This window comes from Melospiza georgiana, unplaced genomic scaffold (assembly GCF_028018845.1).
Source record: "Melospiza georgiana isolate bMelGeo1 unplaced genomic scaffold, bMelGeo1.pri scaffold_29, whole genome shotgun sequence".
Classification (NCBI taxonomy): domain Eukaryota; kingdom Metazoa; phylum Chordata; class Aves; order Passeriformes; family Passerellidae; genus Melospiza; species Melospiza georgiana.
The window spans coordinates 6,203,159-6,215,351 of NW_026652215.1; positions in this window are offsets into that span (position 1 = coordinate 6,203,159).

Consider the following 12,193-nt stretch of genomic DNA (forward strand, 5'->3'; position numbering starts at 1 on the left):
TTCCCAGCAGGGCCAGCCCAGTGGCACTGGGCCCTGCAGTTCCCTCTCTGCCACACAACCTGGCAGTAACCCTGGCGCAGTTCCTGTCTGCTTGAGCGTGCCAGGCAGCAGATGGGGCTGGGACAAGTCCCTCCCAGCTGTCCCTGTCTGCATGGCAGAAACCTCTGAGGGTGGGCTGGGGGGCACAAACCAGGGCCCCTCAGAGTGAGCCCCCCACAGCCCCTCCTGCCCACAGCCAAATCTCTGACTGCTCAGCTGGGACTGGCTTCCTTGGGTTCCTCCACCATCATTTCATGTCTCTGTACCCTGCATTGCTCTACTTCAATTCTTTTGCCATTACATAAAACTGAGCACTCCACCAAATCCCAAAAGAGGGCAACAGACACAGTCAGAGGACAGAGCACCTCTCCTCTCAGGAAATGCAGAGTGAGCTGGAGTTATTCAGTTTTGTGAAGGACAGGCCCCAGGGAGACTTTATTGCCACTTTCCAAGATTTCAGAGTGGCTTTGAAGAAAGTGGGGGACATCTTTTTTAACAGGGTCAGTTACAATAGGATATGGACAAATATTTTTAAACACAAAGGGAATCTAATCAGAGTAGGTCTAAGGAAGAACTTGTTTTCTCGGAGCATGGTGCCACACTGGCACAGCTTGCCCCAAGAGCTTGTAGGTGCCCCATCCCTCCAACCATTCCGGCTCCAGTGGCAAAGGGCTCTGAGCAACCTGATCTCTTTAAAGATGTCCCTGCACATTGCAGGACACTTGCACCACCGGACCTGTACAGGGCCCTGCCACCCAGCCCAGTCTAGGATTCCTCACTGTTTTCATTTGAAGAGCACCAAGAATGGAGGTGAGGAGGAAGGGGGCTCATCTGCTGCCTTGGACTTGAGTGGAGGAGGAGCCCATCCCTCAGAGACTGTTTCCCCTGCAGCCCCTTCACATTTTACCTGCAGGAGCTCCTTGGCAGACCAGCGCCGCGCCTCGTCTCTCTGCAGGCAGCAGCTCAGGAAGTCACGCAGGCAGGATGAAAATAGGTTGGGCTGCTTCAGCTTTTGTCTTCCTCCTGTGGCTATCAGGAGTTGAGGCTGGGGAAAAAGGAGACACCAGGCTCCACCTGCTTCTTTCCCATCTGTCACTGCTCTCCCAGATCACATTGATTAAGCTCCACTCTGCAGTGGCAGTTTCTGCCCTGGCAGAGACCCAGAGATGACTTTCCTTTACCAACCAAAAACCCAAACTCCGATGCAGCCACAGCTTTCCCACTGTCCTGCAGATCTTGCCTTGGCAACTGATTTCATTGCCTGACCTAGTTAGTGGGAACTACATCAGCACAAGCACATTGCCTTCCCTGAGGATTCATATCAGCCTCGAAGAAGGCGTTTTGGAAGAAGGACTTTGCTATACTAACTCTACTGTATCCAAGGGTTAGGATATGAAAAGTATCTCTGCAGTGCTTCTTGTCTCTTAAGCACAGCTGCCATAAAACAAAACCAATCAAGCTTTTTGCTTTGTTCTTGAAAACAATGGGAATTGGAAGGAAAGAAAGGAAATCCACCAGGTATTCCTCAGGTAAGGAGACAAACATTTGGAATCTCATCTTCAACACAGACACATTATGATCCATGCACAAATGTACTGGGATGAAAACGCCTGCTGGGACACACAGGAGCCACCTGCAGCTCTGTCTCTCAGCAGCCTGAAAAATTCTGCTTTCCTTACATGGAAAAGAAAAACCTTTCATGGTCAAATCAGAAGGAGAGGTTCCATCCCTACGGTCACCCTCGACTCATTTGGCTACACAAATTAATGCATGAATGGTAGGCCCATCCCAGAAAGTGCCAGGAAACAAACGGGAGGTTTTGGCAGGCTCTCCACATCACCAGGCTCTGGCTTGGTGATGTGGAGAATGTTGCTTTGGGCTAGGAGAGAAACACGGTCACTGAGTGTTTCAGCAGCACTGCGCAAGAAGCAGAAGAGACTCTGTGGCCTTTACACCCTCATTCCCAGGTTTCAGGCATGTTTTCCAGTGAGAAGAAACTGCACAGGGGGTTAAGTTCCTCTCTAAAATACAGTGCCTTAGCAACTTTCCTGTGTTTGGGCTTCCTTTCTTCATTTCTGGAAATGGAACACCACTTCTGAGAGGCTTGCATTGTGGTTTGAGGGGCATCTTCACAGACAGACAAGTGGGAACAACTTGAAACCCAAAGCAAATGTTGCCTGAGAAGAGCTGGGTAATGTTTGCCTGTGGTGAGGCTTGACCTGTCTGGCAATCCCTTTCCATGATGTGCAGAAACATCCAGCTGCTCCCCAGAACTCAGTCCCTCTGGGCATGCAGGCCTCTGGAAACCCCTGAGGATTCCAGCCTTTCTCCTGCTCAAGAGCATCTAACCTAAGCTGAGCTCCAGTTTCTTCAGCAAGGCCAAGGATGCTCACTTCCATGCAGCTGACAGTGTCCATGGAGCTCAGCAGGTCTTTCTGATACTCCTCAGGCCAAGGAATTACAGTGCAGATTGGCAAGACATCAACTGATCATTATCCAGTGTGGTTCATGTGGAACCAAGCTCTAACACGCTGACAAGTCAGAGGGAGAGAGCTCATTCTGCTTTTGCAAGATGGTATTTAGAAACATAAGACACCAACTTGGAACTATTCAAACCTCAACTTGCAGACTCCATCTCAAATAGACAAAAAGAACAATGGCAAGAGGCCTTGGAGTCTCCATAAAAATGCCCACCACTGTCATGATAACTCTGTGCTCTTGGCACTGAAATAGATGGTGACCAAAGAGACTTTGCTATTATCCTCTTTAAGCCAAAGCAGAATTTCAAAGCCGGAAATGGCAATGCACTCCCCTTGTGTACAAATAATTTATGTGGCTTTCTGTCCTTTTCCCACATCACCAGAGGTGACAAAGAGGGTTTTACCCTGACTCTCAGCTGAGCTCAGCCACTGGCCATGGTGGGGAGCTGGAGCCCTCCCTGTCATTAGAACTGTGCAGGCCAGGGATGGCCCTGCTCCTGAGGTAAAGAAACACAGCACTGTTGTCAACTGCCCACGCTGGATCCCAGCCCAGGCACCTGCCTGCAAGCTCATCAACTTGTTAAAGTACCCAGAAACAGCCAAGGGTTTGGCAAACAATTCTAACTACAGTCGGAGAAAAACACATCCTACACTTATCCAGGCCACCCACACACGTGACTGAACAATGTACAGATGACTTGAAAGCCTGAAAGTTTCAACGACCACAGGATTTGGAAAAGACGCTACAGAATGGAAGAGAAGAGCTGTGTTTAAAAAATGAAAAAGCAAGCAGAACTGCTTGGGCATTGCTTTGGTAGTAGGTTTTTTTCTCTTTTCCTTTTTTGTTTAGTTTTCTTTTTCCTTTTTTCCTATGTTTTCTATGAAATTTAAACTGGAAAGGTCTAACCTCTATTTCTCGGGATATTTATCGCATGTCTCCCCTGTCCACTGAAAAATTCTTGTCCTTCAGAAACAGAGTTCCAACATTGTTCAAAAAACAAGTGGGAAATGTCAGGCATGGCTGGAGGCCAAAATGACAGGTTTCTGAACTGGTTAGGTTTCTGAACTGCCACTTCCCTTTCTGATACAACCAAAGCTACAGCAGATGCTGCTGTGCTGCAGGGGCATTTTTAGAAGGGGACCTTGGTGGAAGTGGTTCCAGCAGATGGCAATGGGATTTTGTCCTATGGCACACAGAACATGGGACAGGTGAGAAAGACAGTGGGATCAGTGAGTATTTGCACCTTACCAAGACAGGAGTTGCATTCCAGGAAGGAACTTCTCGTTCCACCATTTCGATGCCCACGATTCCCAAAGACCATATGTCCACTTTGGGGCCACATGGTTGGCCTGTCACCACTTCAGGCGCCAGCCACCCAGCAGAGCCAGCCACGGAGCTCTGTCTGTCCTGCTCAGGGCTGAGCTGAGCAAAGAGGCCAAAGTCAGCTGTGGAGAAAACAGCAAACCATGAAAGCCAGCTCCAATTAGGAAACCAAGCAAAAGAATTCCCCACTCTCAGGCTAAGAATGTGCTGTTGAATCTCCTGGAGAACTGTCCACACTCGATTTCCTTGGGGCTTTAGCCAAGGGAGTATGGAATTGGCCACCCCCCAAAAACCCCAGGTTTCTTAACGCTGCTCACAGCAGTGGACTTTATTCCCCTGAAGCTTTAGATTGTAGATTCCTCTGTCTAGAAGGGACACACACAGAGCAAGGCCACTCTTGACTGCTTGTGGCTCCTTATACCTCTGTGCACGTTGCAACTGTGCCCTCAGCTCGCAGCAGGGGTCCCTGCACTGCCACCAGCACCATTTTTGGGGAGCTGGCAGTCACTCCAAGCAGCCCCACACCCACATCCCTGGAACGCTGCACCTGACCAAGAATATACTGACCCAGCTTGACAGAACCGTCAGTTCTGAGAAGGATGTTTCTGCTCTTCACATCTTGGTGGATGACATGGTTTGAATGAAGAAAATCCAGTCCTTGCAGGCACTGAGAGAGAAAACAGAAACAGGAGGTCAAAAATGAGTGATGTGATTTCATCACAAAAGAAAGGAAACAAAGAATCTAAAAGATTCCCTCTCCAGGGGAATGGGGAGTAAGGGCAGAACAGTAATGGCCACTGAGAGGAAGAGCTTGCTGCTCCAACACTTGCAGAGCAGGACCTTTCTGAGGAAAGGCATGTCAGCTTTTGAAAGAGCAACAGCACCTGCTGTTGTAGGCTGTCCCCTGCAAACCAGCCAGGATGACTCCTGCTGCAGTGGACCTGCTTTTTCCATGCAGAGGACAAAGGAGGGGTTTTGAAAGGAAAAGTCCCTCTCTTTGGTGTTTAGTGGATCACTTTTGGGTGGGAGGCTGCATGACAAAGATTTTCTTGCTGGCCTCAGCACAGGCTTGGATGTATCACACCAGTCACTTTCCAGAAGCAAAGAGCATTTTGGCTGCACTACTATCCTTTTCAGCTGAGGACTGTGAGAAATGAGTCTTTTTTCTTTGCTGATCATTTCAAATCCTGCCACCAGCACCTTTCCTTTCACAGGCAAGGAATGCAGTGAAGACAGACTCCAGGCATACATTTAGAGAGGCAAGGTGGAGAACAGCAAATACAAATACAAGAGAGAGAGCGAGAATACAACAGCAGGAGATAAGAGTACTGGCACTGAGTACAGGGAGTGCAGGGGCACTGGCAGGCCTTTCACTTGAGATGCTTTTACTTGCCTATAGCATACCAGCAACACAGAAACAAAGCTTGGCACAGGAAATCACTCCAGCTCTGAGCCCCTGTTTCCCAGACAATGCTGCCCAAGCCCTTGGAAACACAGATGGGATTGCTGACCTCCCGACTGATGGCTGCCATCTCATCTTCCGACAGGTAGGTCTGGCTGATGACATTGCTCAGAGTGCCTCCATCCATGTACTCCATAACCAGGGACAGTTCCTCACCCACAAGGTAGCTTAAAGAAGGAAACAAGGGCGTGGAGATGAATGTACATGTCTAGGTTGCTGTTTGGAAAAGATGGGTTGACTCTTCTTTTCAGATCCCTTTGAGACAAAGACAAAACAAAGGAATAGACATTCCCTCTTGGCTGTGCATTGTTTGCCATCTGTGCAGTCTCAAAGAGAAAGGTGCAGCTGCGAAAAAGGAGATGTCTTAGATGGGCAGCAAGCAAAATGTGCAGTTTAGTAACAGCCCAGATAAAAAGCCTGTCATGCATGGTGTTTCTGGGAAAAAGCACCTAGTCTTCCTGGCATGCATAGCAATGGAAAACAGTGGCAACAATCCAAGGGAAATCCTTGTTAGTTTATCTGGATGTAAGAAGACACTTGAATAAAATCAAGCTCCAAAACAAAGTGGTGGCTGCGAATATAGAGATCATTGATTTAGTAAGACACAACTCATCCGGGTTTTTGAACAATTTTCCAATACCATGTGCCAGCGAAGACTCATACAGGCAAAATGCAATCTCTTCCCATCCACTGGAGATGAAAAGAGCAATAATAATTAGCCAATAATTACAGCTCTATTTTCTGCCAGTGACCAAAGTGGGATTTTACCTTGCATGTTTGCAATATGTGAACAAACATTCATGGGACAAAAGTACAACTCACCTGTCAAAACAGTTGACCAGGTTGGGATTCCTGTTCACCTTCATGACCATGAGTTCATTGACTTTTAGTTCCTTCTTCCTCAGTCCTTGAAGACGTATTTTCTTGATGGCCACCTAAAATGGTATTGAAAATCAGTAACTTGAGAGGTTGGTGGCACGAGACCACAAGGCACGTGGAGCGAGTGATTTTGCAATGACACAGCTGAGCTGTGCCAAACTGCCTTGTGATCAGGCACTGCAGTAATTAGGAACTGACATTCCAACAGCCCATTTCTCTGCTCCCTTGGGAGCCAGTTACAGGACACGTGGGGCCACTGACATTTTGCCTTGACCACTTGGTAACAGCAGTGTCTCAGTTATCACCCACAAACCTCTGACCACACTCTCTGCTGCGTCGTTTGGGATTCAGAAGAAGTAATCCATGTCTTAATGCTCTCTGAATACATCTTGTGATATGGGCAGGGCTTAGGGCTTTCAGGGACGCCTTGCAGATCTCTCCCTATGTGCAGTTCCCAAGTGCAGCACTGCAGGTGGCTAAGGATCTGCCAGTAACTTTCAGATGGATTTGCTGGCAGCCAGAAATGAGAATTCAGGACTCTGAAGCTGTAGCCCCAAAGAGCAGTGAGGTGCTCAAAGGCACCACCTTTGTTTTAGCAATGGAGAGCGAGTGAGCGTGTCCTTCTCTGAAAGGAACCGCTGCCCTCCGTGCCTTCCTTCCGGCAGCTGAGGAGGACAAAGTCCCAAATGTGTTCTGTGGGCTGGCACCAGTCTGTGCTTCTTGTGCCTTTTCAGCACAGCTCTGCCCAAAGCTCCAGCCACAGCTCACACCAGAGGGGAAAGCCCTCGAGTGCAGCAGAGTCTGCAGGGGCTGTTGATATTTACCTCTCCTCCTGTGGCAGTGTCGAGCGCTCTATAAACGTCTCCAAAACTCCTAGAAACAAAACAGAAGCAAAGAAAGGAGAAGCCATTTAGATCTTGCAGTGAAAGCCAGCCCACACAGGAGATCTCTGCTGTAAATGCCTGCAGGACACTGGAAGCATGAAGATGTCTTTGACAATGCCTTCTGAGCACACCTAGAAATTCTGATCAGCACTGACAATCTAAGCCCAGTGCCTGAAAACATTTGCAGTTTGTCTGACTTCACACTTGATACCTATTCCACCAGCAAAACACCTGATGCATAGTTTTGTACCATTAACATTGCTTGGACTCACCCACTGCCAATATTTTCCAGTTCAATGTATTTTAGAATAGGACTTTCCATCTTCACCATTCTCCCTGAGGGAAACAAAATGCAAGATGTTCACTTCAAAGCAGAGATCCCACCTTCTAGGAGATACAAAAGGCAGCCCCACTGTCTGGAGCTCTGAGCCCTCCCTTTGTGGACAGCTGGCTAACAACAACAGGAACAGCAACTGGAACACCAAGAAAAGAACAGCAGGCCCACAGCACAAGTGGCTGGCACAGAGACTGATTTCCAGCATCCTTTGAATTGAGAGACCTCTTGACAGCAGGCACACAGGGAAGCACAGGGAGATACATTCACAGGAGATTGAGACCAGAAGAGAATACCTAGCAAGGCAAGTAAGTCTGTCATCTAGAAACATTAAGGAGAGCTGGAACTAACAGTGCCTTTGTTTTCTTGGGAATAAACACTGTGAGATTTAGAAAAGGTTTCCTACTTGCTAAGATTAAATGCACTTGGACATGTAGAATCAATTCCTCTGAACAGATGCCAAGTCCAGAACAGGAGGAATATTGCCAAGTGTTCCCATCTTTTCCACCTTGCAGCAGTTTGCCAGAAGAATGCCTCTGCGTTTGTAAACCAGAGCAGCTCATGCTAGAATCAATCCCCACGGGGCTTTCAGCATCAGGACCCTCACCCTTTATGAGCAGGCTGAGCTCACAGACGCCCTTGCCCGTGCCCTGCGTGAAGAACCGCGCCGCTTCTCGTCACCCTGACAGCGCGGCTCAGTCGCTCCCATTGCACTCGCCCTCTCGGCACCGCACACGTCCCCATCTTCCCAACTCGGCACGGCGGGCACGGGCACAGAGGACAGCAGTGCTCCTCAGGTGTCCCTGTGACACAGAGAGCTGCCCAGAGGAGATGCTGACCCTCTTGTGAGCCCAGGCCGTGCGAGGCAGAAGCCGGCCCAGAGCAGGGGCTGCTGCCTCAGGCAGCTCCGCACTGCAGCAGCTGGGCAGCAGCGGGACCCTCCCAGCCAAGGAAGACTCCAGCCTCTGCATTGCCACAGCCCTCAGGGGCAGGGCAGCGACCACAACAAGGCTGGCAAAGCCCAAGCATGAGCACTGACAGGCACTGATGGGAAGAAGCCAGAGTGAGCCTGAGCCCCGGACAAGCTGTTGCCCCCATTCAGGACACAACAGGATGGGCTTTGAGATCAGCCACACCCAGGCACAGATCAGTGCCCTTTTTGTCCCAACAGGTTATGGTAGACACAGAATGCACTGGGCTCTCTTCTCAACCCTACCAGATCTTATCTGAGGGCACAGCACTGGCAGCTGTTCAGGGCAAGAAGCAGATTCATTGGGTTGTGCTGCAGAATTACAAAGGGCTTGATGTGTTCTCCTAGAGACTGATCTCAGCAGGGCTTCTGCCAATGGCTAGGACTCAAGCAGTCACAGCCTTCTGCCGATCCAGGAACAATCCCTGCTTCTGCCTTCGGCAGAGAGAAGGGAAGCCCAGGCAAATTCCAGCCAGTCTAAGCTGCCCTCAGAGGCAGCAGGAACACCCAGAGCTCTCTCTTGCTGCCTCGGAGCAATGCCAGCACTTCTGTGACACTAAACTGAGCAGAACCCTTGGCTACAGCTGTGCTGACACGTGCACACAACTCACTGTCCCTCAGATAAGAAAGATACCAGACGTACTCTGCTGCTCCAGGGAGTCACCCGCCATCTCCTGTTGCTGAGCAGCAGCTGGGTCAGCACGGCAGGTGAACCAAGGGCTCAGGCTCCACTTCTTCAGCTGGGGAGCAAAGGCTCCTTGGGATGGCACTGCGGCTTCTGCAGCAGCTTCAGTGTCAGAGTCGGTGTAGATCTGAGACAAGAAATGAGTTGATGTCAGGAAGGTGTGGCAGAGATTGCCCTGAAATGCAAGAGAGATTGCCATTTGAAATGCAAGCCCTTAGGAAGCTGCTGTCAGCCACATGCAGAGCTCTTCAACTGGATTGCTTTGGATGTCCACTTGTGAAACCAAATGGTCAAAACCAAAGGCTGGTTTTACTCGAGTTCATAGCCGGTTTCTTGTTCTAAAGGATGACTGCAGCAACGACCGCTCCACTTCTCCCAAAGACTCCTTTCCCCCTCCTAGGTCTGCAGATACGTTTGCAGCTCCACATTCTAATGTTCTACCTCCTGCCATGAAATTCCCTTTTTCTGCACCTTCCTCGGGATGAGCTTATCCTGCAGCATCTCTGGATGGGTCAGTTCCTGGGCCTCATGCCAGCCTCGGGGCTCTTGGTTGCCCATCATTTGCTGGAACTCTCTACAGGCTGCCAGGTAGGATGGCGACACTTCCACCTCAAGTCAAACAGAACAAAGCAGTCAGAGACTACAGCTTGTCCCCGTCAGCCAGGAGCCATCGACTGGGAAGAAAGTAAAGGACAGGAGCAGATTCGCAAGGGATACAGACAGCTTGTAGCTCGTATTCCAAATCTATGTGAGTGACCATGTTCACCTGCAAAAACACCTCAAGAAGCAAGGTCACCTGGAAGAAGCCAGCAGGAGTTCATTCGGGTGACTGCTGGCTAAATGGCCAAAGGAGTAATGCCACTGTCTAGAGCATCAGCTGAGATCCAGCAGAGCAGGAAGTGTCCCTGAGAGCAGCTCTGACAGAGGCCTCATCAGGATGGCACTCAGAGGCATCACCCACCCCCTGCTGCTGCTCTGCACTGGAAAGGCAGGGCAGGCAGAAACCACCCCTTGGGTGACTGCAGTGCTGATTGCTATTTCACTCGCTTTTCAAGAGCCTTTTGCTCCTGAAGGAGGTGATTCATTTTCTCTTTGATGATTTTAATTTTTTCATCTAGCCTCTTCTTCCTTGTCTTTATCCTAGCCTCAGTTTCCTGCAGCTGTGCCTCCATCTGTTCGTCAATTTTCTGTAAACAACAACGGAAAGGACTCTCTTTCATGAGTGGAGTGGCTGCCATTCCTTCATTCACCTGTTTTTGTTGATTGCCCCTCTGCATAGGGAGATTCTTCTCCTCTTGAATGTCTTCATTCCTCCTCTTCACTGCCATGATGGCACTCTGAGCTTCAGGCAGCTCTGCTTGTGGCTCTGCCTTGATGTTCTGTGCACACAAAAGCAGAGCAAGTGACTGAGAGCTGCCATCAAGCTCAGCTTTTCCCTCTTTTAGCCTCAAAATCACATTTATTCAGCCCCTTTTTCTGCTTCCCTACCCAGCTCTGATTCCACTGTAACCTTCCTGTCCTGGTGCTGATCTCTGCAGATTCCAAGTCTCTGTGCTTCCAGTGCCTGTGGGATTCCTGGCCTCCTCAGTCCCAGGAGCTCTGGTTTATGCCCCTCTTCCTGCCCTTCCCTCTGTCCCCTGGCCAGTCAGGCTTACCTGGCCATTCTCCTGTGGCTCTTCCACCTGCTGCCTGAGCTGCTCTTCCTGCTCTCGGGCAGGGAACAGCTCTCCCTGAGTCTGGCATGGCAGCTCAGATGAGGCAGTGTGCTCCTGCTCTTTCTCTAGAAGCACCTGCACAGAAAGCAAGAGAAGATGGGTTTCAGCTTCCCATACGCCCTTTGTGGGCCAAGACTCACAGACTGCTGGGCTCACACGTTCCCAAAGCACTGTGCTGCTGCTCTCCTGGGTCGTTCTCTGCCCGAGGGGAGGCACAGATTCCACAGTGACCCTGGCCTTACAGTCAGGGCCATCTGGGACTGAAGCTCCAACAGCCTCTCAGGCAGCTGACAGGGAAGGGGTGGCATTTCTCAAGGGTCTGGTGAGAGCCTCCCTCTGCTTCTGCCATGTCCTGTTTGTCTTTCAGTAGTGACTGACACCCCGCTCTGTCCCACAGCTCCATCCTGGCTCTGCAGGGGCTTCCTGGGTGAGCTCACTCCTTGTGAGACACTTCTGGAGTTCACATTCTCTTCAGGCCTGCACCAGCATTCCTCCCTCCTGACATCCACACACTCGTTAGAAAACCGGGTCATTCAGGAGATAAGGATGCACTCAAAGATCTCTTATGGAAGTCAGAGAACCCCTATGGCCACCTCAGTATATGGAGGAGGACCAAGGTGTTTCTTCTCCCTCTTTTGTCAACTGAGAATTCTGAGCAACAGTAACAGAGTTTCTCATAAGGCCCCATTAATGAATGCACTTACACAGCCCTGGGGATGCCAGCGAAGGAAACCATGTGTCATGTAATGCAAACCATGTGTCATGTATGAGCAAAGTCACCAGACCCCAGCTACAGCATGGGATAGTTCTACTTCCTCAGGACATGCAAAAATTTAAAGGATAAAAAGAAGGCTTCAGGGCACAAGAGGCTGGAGGAGGAAAACATGAGGGGAAAAAACAACCATCTCTGGAGGGGGAAACATCTCTACCTACTCAGGATCAGTCAATGGAACTTGTCTCTACTCCTCTCCTGAAGGGATGCCTTTAGGTGAGCTTTGCATCTTCCACTGGTTTGGAGCTGAGCCAGGAAGATGCAATAGAAAGATAGATAGACAGATCTCACTTTTATAATCTCTCTTTACTGTGCTGTGGCATTTACATTCTTTGAATACAGAGAGATATAGTTCCTCTCTCTCTCCTAGGTTTTTTTTAAAGGAAGGTAGTGAGAAACTTAGAGAAGAAGAGAAAACAATTATCTCTATTGGCTGTTCTTTTTGTTTAGTACATGTAGAATGTGTTATAGTGATTGTTTACTGAAAGTGATTTGTTAAGTGGATTTTAGTGATAGTTGTTTAGCTTGATTAGCTAATTAGATAAAATCTGTGTTGCGACTGTCTGGAGACAGTCACGAGTTTTTCTTTAGTAGCTTTTTAGTATAGTATCTCTATAGTATAGTTTTAATATAGTACTAGTGTAATATA